Source organism: Pleurodeles waltl, chromosome 9 (genome assembly GCF_031143425.1).
Source record: "Pleurodeles waltl isolate 20211129_DDA chromosome 9, aPleWal1.hap1.20221129, whole genome shotgun sequence".
NCBI classification, from domain to species: Eukaryota; Metazoa; Chordata; class Amphibia; order Caudata; family Salamandridae; genus Pleurodeles; species Pleurodeles waltl.
Genome location: NC_090448.1, coordinates 503,458,270 through 503,474,564, shown reverse-complemented (window position 1 = coordinate 503,474,564; position 16,295 = coordinate 503,458,270). Strand labels below are relative to the sequence as shown.

The 16,295-nt window shown below is 41.8% G+C and overlaps 1 protein-coding gene across 9 annotated transcripts in view; it reads left to right on the top strand.

Annotated features, from left to right (window-relative positions):
* Window positions 1-16,295, top strand: part of SYNE2 (spectrin repeat containing nuclear envelope protein 2) — a 1,823,309-nt gene that overhangs the window by 283,175 nt on the left and 1,523,839 nt on the right. The window lies entirely within an intron of this gene.

Here is a 16,295-nt window from a genome sequence, read left to right as displayed (position 1 = left end):
TGTAACTTGTTAATTTTCTATCATACCAGTAAAGTACCCAGGCTCTGTACTGTGCATAGGCATGCAAGAAAAACCCATCTTATAGTAAGCAGAACTTTGTAGAGCTGCTCAAAGGAACCCAAATTCCTCTAACAGAATTGAGACTTTACTCGTCATCCAGCACACTATGGTCAGTTTACTTTCCATCTGACGGCAGTGCCAACATTCTGATAAGTGAGGCAAAGATATAAATCATCTACAGTGATAGTCTTGATGTATAAATGTGGACTATGAGCTCAATTGAGACTAATAACTGAATGTCTGACTTTAGAAGTAAGCAAAACGCTTCCCTGGTTCCTATTTGAGAAGATCAAGGATAAAAAAAAGAATAGGAGCTTACCCATAATACATTTACCATATTTATTCCATGTAGTAGTGTCAAGAACATCTTCAGGTGAATACTGTCCTTTATAAGAAACTGTAACATACTAGTTGTAATGCATCCTCAGTACATCAGTTTTTCACATTGACATTGTTTACCAAAATGATCATTCGATAAGGGTTATGATAATCGTACTTTAGGTATCTTGGGTAGTTTCAAAGCTTATATTAACATTACATACCAGAGATTCACTCCTGCAGAAAAGAGCAGTAACCATTAATTGTATTCCCTGGCGGAAATTCCAAATGACCAGCTAAATACTGCAATGACACAGGTGCAATAGCCACCAGGGTTAGTTTGTGTAGTTTTGATGTTTGGTCTATTGGTGAATATTCATTTTTACTGTTTATAATGTATTTCAATGAAAGTATATGCAGAAAATATAGTGACACAACCTACATTAGTTTTGCTTTCTCCTTTGTGTTTTGGTTACTGTGCTAGTAATTTGTCATCATGCTGCATTTGAATCCGTTGGAATGCCCCTTTACCTTCTCGGCCTGGTAGATTTGGTGTCTTTTGTCAAGGGCTTTATGGATGATGCGGAAAAGTATAAAGGATTATTTGAATTTTTAGGTCATGAGTATAACAAATATAAATAAATAAATAAATGTTGTATCTATCTAAGACCATATGTGGCATTGGGGTCCATGACTCAAGTGGGAATGCACATTAGATTTAGCTCATGCTTGTGGATAAAGGCTGGCTGAAGCTCAACATTAATCAAAACCATTTATTGCCATTGTCTTTTCTTTGCCAGCAGATACTCACAGAGGTCTAGAGAACAGGTTTTCACTGAGGGTCACATCCAAGCCAGTGTGTTCCAATGTAGTCCCTTGAGTGGTACAGTCCTCATTAGAAGTCTGGTCCCTCAGCATTGTACAGACTTTTATTAATGAATTTATCATAATCTGAGAAAAGAGAATTAGACATGGGAAATAGGAGCTCCCCCCCATCTTTAACAGAACAACAGTGAAACCATAGGCCCTAGAGTCTCTAAATGCAAATATTTGTCACCTTTTATGGAAGTGTTACTTATCTATCTATGATTCCACACTCATTCTTTACTTTAAAGAGATCCTTATGCCACTTTCAAGGTATTGTTGTGGTTCAATTTCACTGTAAATGTGACAGTTTCTAAAACCAAGTCTTGTACGAGTCAGGATTCCTTTTTACAACTCTGCTGTTGAGTGCTCAAGTGGACTTAGATAACCTAAGGACAAGTGCTGTTTGTCAACAGATTCATCCCAACTGGTATATTAAGTTTTATTTAGCATCAACAAACTCAATTTGCCTCTGTCACAAGATTGGGCACTGAGGGAGAACTATGCAGCATTACCATAGAGATAACATACATATAAGCCATACATTGAACAAAAAACTGTGATGGGGAGGAAGACCTGAGAGCCCAGGGAGTGGAACATTGCCTGCTGCACATAGAGGTCATATATGGTACCAGAGCAACTGCTTCTGGTATCATATGTGTTGAATGGGTCATTCTTCAGGGTCATTTGCAGATACAAATCTTGCTTCTATTTAGTAAAATTTCAGCTTCAAGTGGGGCTGCAGTGTTCTTCTGATTCCCAGGATCAACATCCCTGCAGGTTTTGAATTCATACATCTCGTACCATGTGTCTTGTGCTAATAAGAGTACACAACGAAGCAGTGAAGGTTGTGCATTAGAAATTCACTACTAGAATTTGGACTTGAGGTGTATAATGGAGCTGACCCATCGTAAGTCTGACCTAAATGATCCAGCAATACAAACCACTTACCATTTTGCATTAAAGCTTCAGACATCGGCCCACCTAGCGAGGATGATAAGGAAAGCAACAGCATAACAGAAGCGGAAATCATAGGATAAGGACTACATCAACATATGGATGTGCTGGCAATAAACCAAGAGGAAAATGTTTTTTTCAAGAACGTCAATTTATTCAGCTTCATCAACAGTAGAGCATTCCTGTTAGATGTGTCATCCCTATGAAGGTCTTCCTCTGCAATTTTTTGTCTTTCTTCTCCATTTTGTCTGACCTTGTTTTTGCTGGCAGTAGGACTCTGAGTACTTTACCACTGCTAACCAGTCCTAAAGTGCATATGCACTCTCCTCTAAACATGGTAATCGTGGCTTATAGTGGCTTATACGATATTAGCATATTTAATTTACTAAGTCCCTGATAAGGTGGTAGTATATGTACCCACAGATTGTAAATTAAATGCTACTAGAGGGCCTGCAGCATTGATTGTGCCCCCTGCTTACTGCCAATTTGACCTGGCAAAATAAACCTTTATGCCAGACTCAAACCTTCGTTTTTGATACATATATGTCACCCGTAGGGTTATACCTGGACAGCTCGTAGGGCAAGGTGCAATGTATTAAAAAAGTTTGACATGTACTTTTCGGCATGTCCTGGTAGTGAAAAACTCTTAAATGTTCACTTCTGCAAGGCCTGTCTCTCATAGGATAACATAGGAGTTGCATTATTACATTATACATGTGTGAATACCAAATGGGAAGAGATAATCATTTCAGGTTTGGTGTTTCTGGAATCACAATTTAAAATCCTAACTCATGGTGAAGTTGGATTTTAAATTGCCATTCTGAAATTGCCATTTTTAGAACTTGGCATTTTTCTGCCTTATCCATTTAGTGCCCTTAGCTGGTTTCTAGTCACATGAATGAGTGTAGCTGACAGTTGGACTTTATATATTCCTCCTAGACTGCCACACACCATAGGGAGCTTAGGTTTGCAAGTGTGCCTGGATAGGCCATCACTGGCAGGGTGGGAGGGAAAAGCTGGGCATAGCCTCACTTACACCTGAATAGGCTGTGTCTTGCCTCCCCACAAAAGGCTGCATACCCTGTGAGTTAGTCTGGAGAGCAGACAGGGAAGGCAGGATGCATGGAGCCTTGAAATGGAAACCTCCCACCACTTCAAAGGTACAACTGGATGTTAATACTGGATCTCAGACACCAACTCTTCAGTAGACTTCTGGGCTCTGTCAGGAATAATGACTGCTGTGCTGCTGAAAGACTGCCACTCTGCTTGACTCCTGCTTTGCTGTGCAGACCTGCTGCCTGCTGCTTTTTTGTCTGGGTCAGAAGGACTGGAGCTGCACCTCTTGAATCCATAACACAGAGTAACTCCAAGGGCTAGTTGGTCTGCCTCCTGATCTGAAGCCTCAGGGACATAACAGGCTTCCAACAATCTTGCATCTGCACTTGGACTCTACCATCTGTGAGTCTAAACTACCAAGGGGTGCCATCCCAGTTGTGGACCCTTGAACGTGGTCTTAAGGTGCTTTGCCAGCCTCTGTGGATCCAGCAGGAGTGACACATCACCTCTGCTGCCTGGCGCAGCCCTAAATAGAACCTCTTCGGGTGCACATCCACGCAATGCTCCGCAAACCAGGATTTAAAGTACTCTGTCAAGTGGGCCTTACTGGGTCCCTGTAGCCAGCCCATGCTTCATTTCGTTTGGCCTGCACTTGTGACTTTGTCTTGGTCCGGCAGACCAAATACCCACAGATGATGCTTTACACTTTATGGTGCTATTTTCTCTAAACATTTTGAAATTCATTCAATATCTCTGGTTCTATTAACAGTTTTTGTTCTTTTTGTTCTTGTTTTATTTATTAAATTATGCTCTATTTTTCTAATATGGTACGGGAATCTGTTTGTGTGGTATTTTTACTCTTTTACTGTTTGAAGTGTTAAACAAATACTTTACCCATTGCCTCTGAGTTAAGCCTGAATTGTCAGTGCCAAGCTACCTGAGGGTTGAGCACAAGTTTGTGTTTGCCGCTTGACTAGGGCTCACACTCTAGTCAAACAATAACTCAATTTCTTACAATTTCTGTTAGACCTGACATCATTGGCGTGGTTTCACCTTCCTTTTTGCCTCTGCTTCTTGTATTTTTGACTGTGTGCTGGGCTTCATTTTTGCTGGTTTTGGTTCTTTGAGCACTTTACCATTGCTGAACAGTGCTAAGGTGCTAGTGCTTTCTATGTAAATTGTATTGTATTGCCATTGGATTAAAGCTATCCTGGCTGACGAAGGGTAATATATGGAAATCGGTTCCAGGATGCTTGTTTCCAGTCCAGGAAAGACCTTTCCTGGCAGTTCGGGCTGGACTGTTTCCATGGGGAACAGGGTCAAGACTGATATGCATATGGCTGGGTTCAAACTTGGGTGGCACGGTGTGCAAAATAATTGATGGATTAAACCCAGATCTGTGACTGGGGGTGAGTGGTTGAAAAGTTTCAGCACTCTGTCATTCATTTAATTTTGTGTTTTTGCATTGTGCTCCCTAAGTGGCTAGGGTATGCCCAGACGTGGGTCCCCTAATCAATATTCCACTGGATTCAAACTAGCCTGGCTGATGAAGGGTGAAACCAAACCTAGGATGCTTGTTTCTGGTTTAGGGAGGACCTGGCTTGGCAGTTCGGGCAGGACTGTTCCCATGGTGAACAGGGTTAAGACTGATTTGTATATGGCTGGGTCCAAACTGGGGTGGCATGGTGAGCAAAATAACAATGGATTTAACCCAGATCTGTGACTGGGGGTGAGTGTTTGAAAAGTTTCAACACTCTGTCCATCATCCTTTTGTGTTGCTAAAGTTGCCCTAAGTGGGAAGGGTTTGTCCAGACGTGGGTCCCTTGCTCACTGTACCACTGGATTCAAGCAGACCTGGCTGAAGAAGGGTAATACCCTGAGACTGATCCTAGGATGCTGGTTTCCGGTCCAGGGAGGACCTGGTCTGGCAGTTCGGGCTGGACTGGGGACTGGGGACATGGGGAACAGGGTCAAGACTGATTTGCATATGGCTGGGTCCAAACTGGAGTGTCATGGTGAGCAAAAGAACAATGGAATAAACCCAGATCTGTGACTGGGGGTGAGTGTTTGAAAAGTTTCAACACTCCATCCATCATCCTTTTGTGTTGCTAAAGTTTCCCACTGGAGTGCGACAGCCCTGACTGACATTGCAGGCCTGACACCGCAGAGCCCCGCTGACGTCCCATGACTTTGTGGGTCCCGAATGCCGTGTCACTGACAGCCATGACAGCTGACTCCCCTGCGGTGCCTGCAGCCCTGTGGCGTAACTGCAACCGCGTGAGGTCACCCTACCGCATCTTAACCCACTGGACATCGACACCGCTAGAGTCTAAGGAACCAATGCTTCACACCGACTCCGCCTCATCTCCACTGCTCTGCAGCAAGAACTCAACGCTTCGCACCAACGCCACTGCTCCACTACTCCACACCACTGGAGCCGACGCCGCACCAGATCTAGCAATGTCTTGCTTCCCCGACTCCATGCGCTGGCTTGTTTTCTCACTTTCAAAAGGTACTGTACCTCTGGGGTCCGTGCGACTCAGTGACCGGCGCCATTGGCGTTGGATTGTTGTGAATGAATTCGTTATGATGCCGTGATAACACCAAATTGAAACATTTGTGTTTCTAAGCGCTATATTCAAGTTTAATTTTTGAAAATTGATGCCTGTGTATGTTGGATTTTTGTCGTTTTGGTCTTGTTTTACTCAGATAAATATTGGCTATTTTTCTAAACTGGTGTTGAGTGCTTTTGTGGTGTCTTCACTCTGTTACCGTGTGTGTTGGTAAAAATACTTTACACATTGCCCCTGAGATAAGCCCGACTGCTTGTGCCAAGTTACCAAGAGGGTGAGCAGGGGTTATCTGAGCTGTGTATCTCCCTTACCCTGACTAGAGTGAGGGCCCCTGCTTGGACAGAGTGCAAACTGACTGCCAACCAGAGAGCCCATTTCTAACAATTTCCAACACAAGGCTAACCATAACCACATCTCACAGATCCCTTCATCCTTGCTCCTGTGATCAAACTCTACTCTCACCTCAAAATTCACATTCTCACTTCATCCTCCAGTAAGAACTGCTTCCAATCTAACACTGAAAACTTCATAATGACAGAATCACCAACACTAAGCTTAACATCTTAGTGATTTCATTGTCATTACAACTTTTTTGAGTCTTTCCATACCCCAACCGGTGGGTATATTGATGAGACTAGACATATTGCCTGCACATCATATTGAGTATGAATGAAGACTGTATGGTTTCCGAGTAATTGAATGGTGGACAGCACTTTTAGTTGCAATTGTATACTGTGAATGTAGTTATATAGTGCTTCCCACCCCTAACAAGGCATTGAAGTGCTGTTTGCGGTGGGTAGCCTGCCACTTCGGAACCCAAGATTAGTACTTAGTAGGTTAGTACAATTTTTTGTTTTGTTTTTTCTTGTGCGTTAGTCATGTTAGGATGGTGCTCCTAATTTCTTGTGTGTTTAGTAGTTTAGGAGGGGATAGAATGAAAGGAGTGGATTTGAAAAGGGGACCCAGCAAGTTATTTTTTCAGTAATGTCTGTGCATGCTTGTTAGTTGGGTGGCATGGTTTAAAAGAAGGAGTGAATGTTTAAGAATAATTTTTGGGAGCTCATAGTAGTTAGAGGATTGGGATGAATGAGTCAGGGGGATAAGGAATAGAAAGGACAGATTTATTTTAATAATAGCAACATGTACATTATAAATTATTATATATATATATATATACACACACACACACACACACACACACACATATATATATATTGCTTGGTAACCTATATGTACATAGAAGCAGCAATTTAGGCATGGTCTGATATACACATGTATTCTGTGGTGTAATATATAATCTTCCTTAATATAAAAGTACCTACTTATAACAGGGCCATAGTTCACATTACAGTGCTGTGTACTTGTATGACAACAGCTCTTTTCTGTACAGTGAGAAGTATAGTTTGTCATGTCTGAGTATATTGTTGTGGTACATTCTTGAGTTGTGAGTATGGTCATCATGTTCGGAAAGCTAATCTTATGAAGTGGAGGTGGCTAACTATGGATCTTATATTTGTGGGTAGGCAATTCCATAGCTTGGCTGCTTGAACAGAGAAAGATGTTCCGCCATGGCTTTTTAGGGTCGAGCCTGCGTAGCATGCTCTTGCGCATGCTTTTTGCTTGGAAGACGCTTTAGTAATTAGAAAAGGGCTTGGAGCCCCGTCCATGTCACGGCAGTGTCTTTCATTGGTTCATGGGCTTGCCTTTCAAAATCTGCTTGCTTCCATTAGTGGAAGGCACGCATACATCATGCCTTTTCTGGTGGTTAGCCCACCTGGAGCGCAGCAACCAAGTACTGAAAACATGTGAGGTTCGCTGTTTCCCGTCAGGTTTGTGGACTGCTTTTTACCTTTTTTTCGCAGCGCGATCTCGCTTGGCAGAAGTCGAGCACTTTGCATGACATCGACCCTGTTACATAGTTAATTGCACTTTTGCTGGATGCGTAGATAATTGCACTTTTGTCGATAGGTTTAACTATGAGTGAAGTGTAGCAGCGTGATCATACTCTTTTTCTCCATTTTTTTCTACCTGCATGCCGTCTTCAACTGTCCGTTTTCAGTTAGTTTCGCCCATAAGGACAATACAGGGAGGGGTCGTCAGGGATCGGCAACTGAGGCGTCCAGTGGCTTCCCAGCACTGTGAAGATCGCTAACTATTGACGGGCAGATTTCCTGAAACTAGAGAGTTTACATAAGCCCTGAAAATTCAGTTTCCGCATAGTGACCGAAAACCATCTTGGGTAATTTATTCTGCGAGCTTCCTCTTTGGTCTAAAGCAGGCATGGTTTTTGAGGGACAGTAGATGAGAAGCAACTTGCAGAGTCGGGATTTAATACGAATGAGCTGTACGGGTTAAAACGTAGGGTCTCGTCTATCTCTAATGAGCCATGCCTTTCGCCTTCCTACTCGTCGTCATGCTCCTCCCCCGTTCTCCCTACACTGGCTCGGAGCGATCCTTTAACATCGTCAATGTAGATTGCAGCGACTGAAATCTCTGCGCAGGTACAGTATACTCATGGGGTATAATGCTTACTTTGTCCTGCTTCTTTTAGGTTGTGTAGTAACAATCTTTGGCTATCATACATGCTGAAGTTCTGGACTACCGAGAATGGGTTTCACAGATAAACACGAGTCTCGCTGAACTGTAGCAGCGTGATCACTCTTCCCTGTTACATAGTTAATTGCACTTTTGCCGGTTACGTAGATAATTGCACTTTTGCCGATAGGCTTCACTACGAGTGAACTGTAGCAGCGCGATGACGCTCTTTTTTTCCATTTAATGTGGCAGTTGGGAGTTTACAACTGCTAATATCTCTAACTCTGAGAAATGCAAGACCCTATTGCATTGCAAATGCTTGTTCCTAGTATGTAGGAATTATAAGGCAAGGAACCGTTCTTAAGCTTAGGTTCCTTTGTTGTATGCGTTTGTTGATTTTCTTCTTGATAGAGTGGTCCTTTCCCACCTATTGATTTGTGTGGTACAAAGCAGCTTGAAGGAGGATCTTCTGACAACTTGTAGCCAGTGCAGTGCCCTCAAGACAGGAGAGATGTGTGCTTATGGCTTTACATGTAGGAGGAGCCCGGCAGCATTGTTCCAAATTTTTTTTAGTCTTCTCATAGTTGACAAAGTTGAGCTGTGGTAGAGACCATTAGCATAGTCTAATTTTGATAAGACCGGAGAGATGGTAGCTTGAGCCTTGTGTGGGAATCCTAGGTGCGGGGAGAGCGTCAAGAGTGTTTTCATTGTGAGAAAACTTGATTTGACTACCTTATCTACTTGTGGATTCATTGACAGTATGGCATCCATGGTAATTCCAAGTTTTGTTTTAACTCGTTAGATATTTTTGGAGGTGGTCCTAGATTGTCAGGCCAGGTGCAAAGAGGGTTTTAGGTTTTCCAGTACCCACAAGTGAGTATCTCTGTTTTGGAGGCATTCAGTTTGACGTGGCTCCATATCATCCATTGGTCGATGGCCTGGAGACAATGAAAGAGTTTTGATATTTTAATGTCCTTTGGGCTTTCCAATTTCAGAAGTATCTGCATGTAATCTGTGATAGTGTCACTACTGTGCAGCCTTTTGTCTCTTGATCGAGAACTGTTGTAAACAATCCTTTTTCCTCCACCTGCTGACATTAATTGGCTGGCACCTTTTGCCAGCCTTCCCTACAAGTACTTTAGATAACGTCCTTTTGGGCCACACTTTTTGGCTGTTTCTTGGGTGGGTACTGCAATATGCCTGAGGGAACATCTGTGGACATGGAAACTTGGCAGTGCTGATCATGTAGACAGGTGTGATAGTAAATTAATTTCTTTTTTATATAATGCTTCATTCCACATGTCTGCAGTTTCTAACCTCTGTAAATATGCCTATCATCTGATTCAATGGTGTTCAGTTTATCCAGTGGATAGAAGGATGAATTGGCCATGCCAGGTTTAGAATCTAAAAACTGCAGACCCAGTGGAGAATTTGCCAGCATGCATTTAACTTGCAGAGCTATCTTGCTGTATGCGGAGTGAGACTGCATACTTTTTGTTTCCATTTTTTGAGGACCATGTTTCTGTATTAGGAATTTCATTTACCTGGGCTCTGTAGCGGGACTCATTGGTTTCCTAGGATATAGTTTCCATGGATATGGCAGTCAGGAGTGTTCTGGGATGGGGCAAGGTACAGGCTGTCGCTTTGTCAACAGTCAGGCTTGTTTTTCCCTTGTTTGCCAACATGTTCTATATAATTGCATGGAGTTGTAATACATGGTTTAGAGTTGTATGCAGTTTTTGTGCATGTTCTTAGACAGCATATTTACAGAATGCCCTGTTACCAGTTGCCAAACCCATGTGAAGCAGGCAAAATTGGGCAATTGTACTGCATCCAGAAATTGATAATTTCACATTTTGGTAAAACATGGACCAGGACCACATAAACATATTCTCAACATTTTCATGCATAGTAATTGTACTAGACTTTTAATCTACTTCTCTTTTAATCCCATGGCCTGCTTATGAAAACCTTTATCATATGATCCTATTTCCTCATGATGATTAGCTCGTTGATTATATTGGATTTCCTTTGAGCTGTTATTGGTTTATACTGATGGTATTTGCACTTAGTGACACATTCATTTAACCATTCAAATTTGCATGTCTTGACCTTACTTTGTTTCCGATTTTTTCTAAACAGTTGTAATGGCTTGTTTGCTCCCAGGCTCTATTAGACTAGTAAACTGTGAGCTAAAGGAAATATCAGAAGCTTTGGTTCATCTCTGTGATCAGGTACAACCTGGTTTGTCACAGTTTAGCTTTATGTTATTTTGTTTAAAACCCTTTCCACACAGTTTAAGATATAATAATGTCCCTCAAACAGCACTCTGTACTACACACACCCAAACCTAGACCACATCAAAGTTCACATAGCATCCTCACAGCATATAGAGCCAACATTTTACACATGCCACTATCAATCACACATCCTCAAACTACTTAATACAAGCTCCATCTCATGCTAATTAGTGTATGTGCTGCAGGTCTCCGGGCACCAGATAGTGCAGATCTCATCAGCTATAGATGCACTTCATCACACAAACGTGTCTCACCACTGCTTCCTTGCATATCCTAGACTTCCTTCATCCTACATAATACAGCATCCAGCATGGAGACCATGTTCATAAGAAGGAAAGAGGCCTCTCTGTTCTCTCCAGGTCCACCTTGTTCTGCACAAAAGGCAAGCAAACAGTACTCAGGTCCATAGAACGTCTAATATGTCACTTCAAACTCTCTGCTACACAGTCTGCCGCCTTTCACCTTGTCTACAGCTCTCTTGGACAGAGCAAGGACTTCATAGATGAATTCCCTGAACTCCTCATTCATCCAGTATGGCCACACCACTGTCCTCGGAGGCTTTAATCTCCCAAAAAACTCAACTATGAAAGAATAAGAGATGCACTTCTTAACCTCATTGACAACTTCAGCATGAGGCAGCATATCACCCAATCAACATTGTCTAAAGGCCACATGCTGTACCTTGCCTTCTCAACATTAATGACCATTTAGTGCAAAAATCCCTTAACCCTGGACTGGAGCAACCACCTTTGCCATCCTCATTACCCTGCTCAGTGTCCAACCAACACATCCAGGTTAACCCAAAAGAAATCAATAAGCCATCAGAGCCTTTAGAGAGGTCTCTGTTGACAATCTAAAGTTCAAAGTCATCTCTTGCCTTGACACCTCCCCTTCTGATGTCGACCCCCTTCAGAGCGTCTTCAGCAAATTTGTGAAAATCATGTAAACCTCCCCATTTCAACTAAAACACAAAAATGCAAGTAAAATTCTTCACACCCTAGTATCTTAAGGATCTCATTGACAAACAAAATGCACTGTCTGCATACAGGAAAGAAAATAGAAGAGAAATAGAAATAGAACCTGAGAGGACTTCATACAATTGAAGTCCTTCCAACTCATCACATCAGCCAAAGCCAATTACTATACCATCACTATAAGTGAAGCTAACAATAGAAGCGGAACACATATTCAAAATGATCAAGTACTGCACTGGACCCCTGTATTATTCCCGACCCCACATTTAACAGACAAGTGCAATTCCATTATCCACTTATTCATAAAACAACACTTCAATAACACCTAACCTTATTCCACTGTGATTCCCTATGCTCTGTGCTGCATCTCACAATGATAATCCTTAAAATCTCTGTCTTTCAAGGATTTAGGGTACATCCTTAAAAACCTCAAAGCAACCACCTGTGGTGATAATGCCTTGATCTCATTCTTTATTAAAATCCTCTCTGGAAAATGCTGTCTCATCCCTACTGATCTTTGTCAATGCCTCCCTCACTCAAGGCATTTTCCTGAATCTCTCATGACAGGCCAGACCATCTCATTATTTAAGAAATTCATACTAGTCTCTGATGGCCACAGCATCTACTGGCCCATCATTCATATATCTTTCATCTGCAAGGTTATTGAAAACCCAGTTGATGCACTACTTCAAGCTCGCATTAACTCAGACAATGCCCTCCTGACCAAAGACAAGGATGAACCCCGACTCCTTATATTATTAGTACTCTCAGCTTCCCTCAAGGATGTTGACTACCCCACCCTGAAGTACTGAAAATATTTCACTAAAATGTTCTTCCCTAGTTCTACTTCTTCCTATAGGGAAAACACGAGTTCATTCATACAGCACCACAGAAACTAAAATATCCTGATCATCTGCAGAGTTCTCAGGGTTCCAGCTTGTAACCAGTTGTGTTTAAGGTTTACATATTGTGTCCCTTGGGGCTCTATTCACTGATAACATCAACATTTACCACTATGCTAATGCAACACAACTGTATTTGAAAATCAACATACCCGAGACTTCCACAACTTCAAACACTCCCTTCACCTCATCCTAACCTGGATGACCAGTACCTACTTGAAGTTTGACCCCATCAATGCAGAATTTTTATTATTTGCCAAGAACAACTAGAAGCCATATCTGTCTCAAGACATGAACCTCTGTGGATTTGCATTCAAATGTTCACCCAAAACCAAGACAATCTGATTCACCCTGCATATTCATCTTACCCTCAAGGAATGCACCAACAACAAAACAAATATGGCGTGTTACCTGCACGTTTTATTTAAGATAGTGAAACCTTTCTTCCCAAAACGTGACTTCAGAACTGCTGTTTAAACACTTATACTTTTGCATCTGAATGGGAGCAATGCCTTGCTCCATGTCCTGTCAGATTCCTCACATGCCTCCGTTAAGAGCATTGTACATGCTGCAGCATGCCTCATTGAGGGTCTGCAGAAGTATATCAACCTTATCCCAACACTAATGAAGCCCACACTCCCATATTTAAAACCATCTATTCTGCATCATCTGCAGAGTTATCACAGCCAGTACCCTTGTCTACCTGGCTTATATGTTCCTCTGTTTCTGGTTGGTCTCTGCATTCCCATAGCCATAAGATTACTCAGCTCGAGATGAAGAAGTGCAAAAAAGAAAAACAAGACAAAAGACCTTCTTCATATGTGCACTTAGCATCTGTAACAAGATCCCTGTCTCCATCAGGACTGCCACAATCGGGATTCTAATTAGGAAAGAGCTGAAGACTCACATCTTTAAAGAACACTACATGATGATGCAATAAGAGACCACAAACCAGGTACCCCTCCTGTCAGATGTTGATGGTGTCTTTGCCCTTAATCCTGTACAGTGCTTTGCTGCCTTGCAGCTATCTTTGTGCTTATAAATACAGCACACAGCCTCAGCACTCAATGTGACATAATCTTCAATGGGAAAGAAATGGGTGGAAGAGATCCAGCACACGACTAAACATCAAGTGATAATATCATTGGATGCAGACAAGTAATTCAATATGTTGCACTAACGTGTTCTGCCTCAGGTTGGATTTGGATGAGGATGCATGGAGTGTGTTCTTCTATCAAGATCCAAAGGTAGTGTTTCAAGTTAATGGGATGACGTCTTTGAGTTTCCCTCTGCAGTACTTTGTGTTTAGCCACTGACATTTTGGGCCCATGTAAAAAAAGACATTAGAGAGTTTTGTTTTACCACTGATTAACAGAAGAAGAACATTTCCCTCTATTTCCTTCTATGCTGATGACATTCTTTTATATGTAGATACTCCCCTGGATAGAGAATAAATTAGAATAAGTCGTAATGTACAAGACCAAATATTGGATCTTGTGGGAGGGTGCTTCCTCACAGTATAAGAATGTCAGATGCAGGATTTAAGTGAATTAGGATCTACATGACACCTCAAGGGGACCTGTTTTTGGAGGAAAAAAACTGCTACCAGTTGTGAGAAACTTTCAACTGGATGTGATTAGAAGGCAGCCGTTTCCAATAATGCTGTTTAGATGAGCTACACTATTGAAAATGATAACACTGCCAAAACTATTGTATATAATAATACAAAGTACTCCCTACTCATACCTACAGAGTCCTTACAGGGTATGGATAGAGGACTGTGTTTACTCGTCTGGATGTACTCCTAGGATAGATTTGAAAATGCTGATGCAGTTGGTATACAATGGTGAGATTGCCCTTCCAACCATAAGATCATATTACTGGGTGACACATACCGCCCCGAAAAATGATAGGATATATCCACTGCAAAAGAACCATATATATGGTTAGAGAGATCAGAAATGAAGAAGACCTCCTTCCTACACAAGATAAATGGCACAAAGGGGAGGTTACGGCTCCTTATCACTTCACATGCAACACTGGTGTCATGGGAAAGAGCAACACGGTTTTTGGGGTGGTAGGGCAGAATAACAAGTGAAACTCCTTTGTGAGAAGGAAACATTTTGAAAGAGGTGTCCAATGTGAAAGGACTCCAACCCTAGGATGCATAGGGGTCACGAGTTTGGGAGATCCAATGGAGAGTGGTACAATGAAATCAGTTAATAGCTTACAAACAGAATTTAAGTTACACCAGGGACAACAGTACAAATACGACTGAGGTATGCATTCAGGCCTCAAACTCTGGACTGGGGAGCAAACCCAGAGTCTGCTCCACCAGAAGGGAGAATACATATGGGAGAGCTCATGGTGGGGGCAATGTCTGTGACTTACAAAATTCTCATTAATTATATGCCGGATGAGCTATGAAGTTGGCAGGTCAAATGGAAGGCAAACATAGGGTACAGTAAAAGACCGAACTGGGAAGTGACTGTGATACACCAGTGGGAGTTGGTGATCAGGGCTCCTTTTTGCCTGATTCAGTCAAAATATCTTCACAGAGTGTGTTATAATAGGAGTGTATTGTACAAAATGGGGAGCACCCTGTCACCTACTTGTCTGAAATGTAATGTAGAGGAAGTCACAGTTAAACGTGCAGTCTGGGGTTGTAACAAGATTCAGGAAGTATGGCAATTAATATTGAGAGAGCTCTGACAAATTGAGATGTGCGATATACTATTGCTGCTTGAGTTCATAATCCTGGAAATATTGACCTTCCCAGAAACAAAATAATGTTTTATATGTGGACCTAATAGCCACTAAGCGAGCTCTGGCACTTAAGTAGGTCGAACAAATTTTTGCCGACTGTAGGTGAATTGCGAGCGGGACTTGACATCTTCATGGAGGTTGAAAAGTAACGTATGAAATCAGGGGTTGCCCCCAAAAGATCCTGAAGATATGGAAGGGACAGAGGCACTTCTGTAGGATTGGGGAATTGGAAGAAAGTGGGTGGGCAGAGGCAATTGAAGGCAATAACCAATAGATGATAAGATTCTTGCTACTGTGTTAATGAGATAGGTATCCATTTGTCCTACTATGGTAACTGGAAAAGCAATGTACACCTGAGAAATTACTGTGTAGTTGTGATCCATTACAAATGTGAAGGTGTAAAGCTTGTCGTAATGTGTTTTCTTTGTTGTTTCAACTCATAATAAAAATATATGTAGAACACAATAAGTACAACATACATATAGTATCATCATAAGGATTTATGGGTCCCTGGTCAAAACATAATTTGCCCCCCTGTTCAGAACAGCTTTCATGGTTTTACCTTCTTCCTGCTATTTCAAGAATGGATGATGCTAAATAATTTTGAATTATATATTAAACTTTGAGAAACAGGGTCATTCAAAAACAACTGAAATGTGTCTTGGACAGTCCAAAGATAAGGGGTATTGTGGAGTTGTCCTAGAGATGAACATCAACCTTCACAGTAACTGAGACAACACCCATTACAATTAAGGTTTCCATCCTTGAAATTGAGTTATTGGAGCAGAGTGTGTGGACATGTTATTAATAATTAAGGGCTACAGTAGACGGAGTGATGTAGAAAAATCTGCTACAGATTTGACAGGAACATGATGTGTGTGGCTTTCTCTAAATTTGGGAGCACAGGGATGAAAGCCCAGAGATGGTGATGTCCGACAGGTTAATGAAAGTGGGTGATGGTGATATCCTAGGCAGTGGCTGGAATGGCTT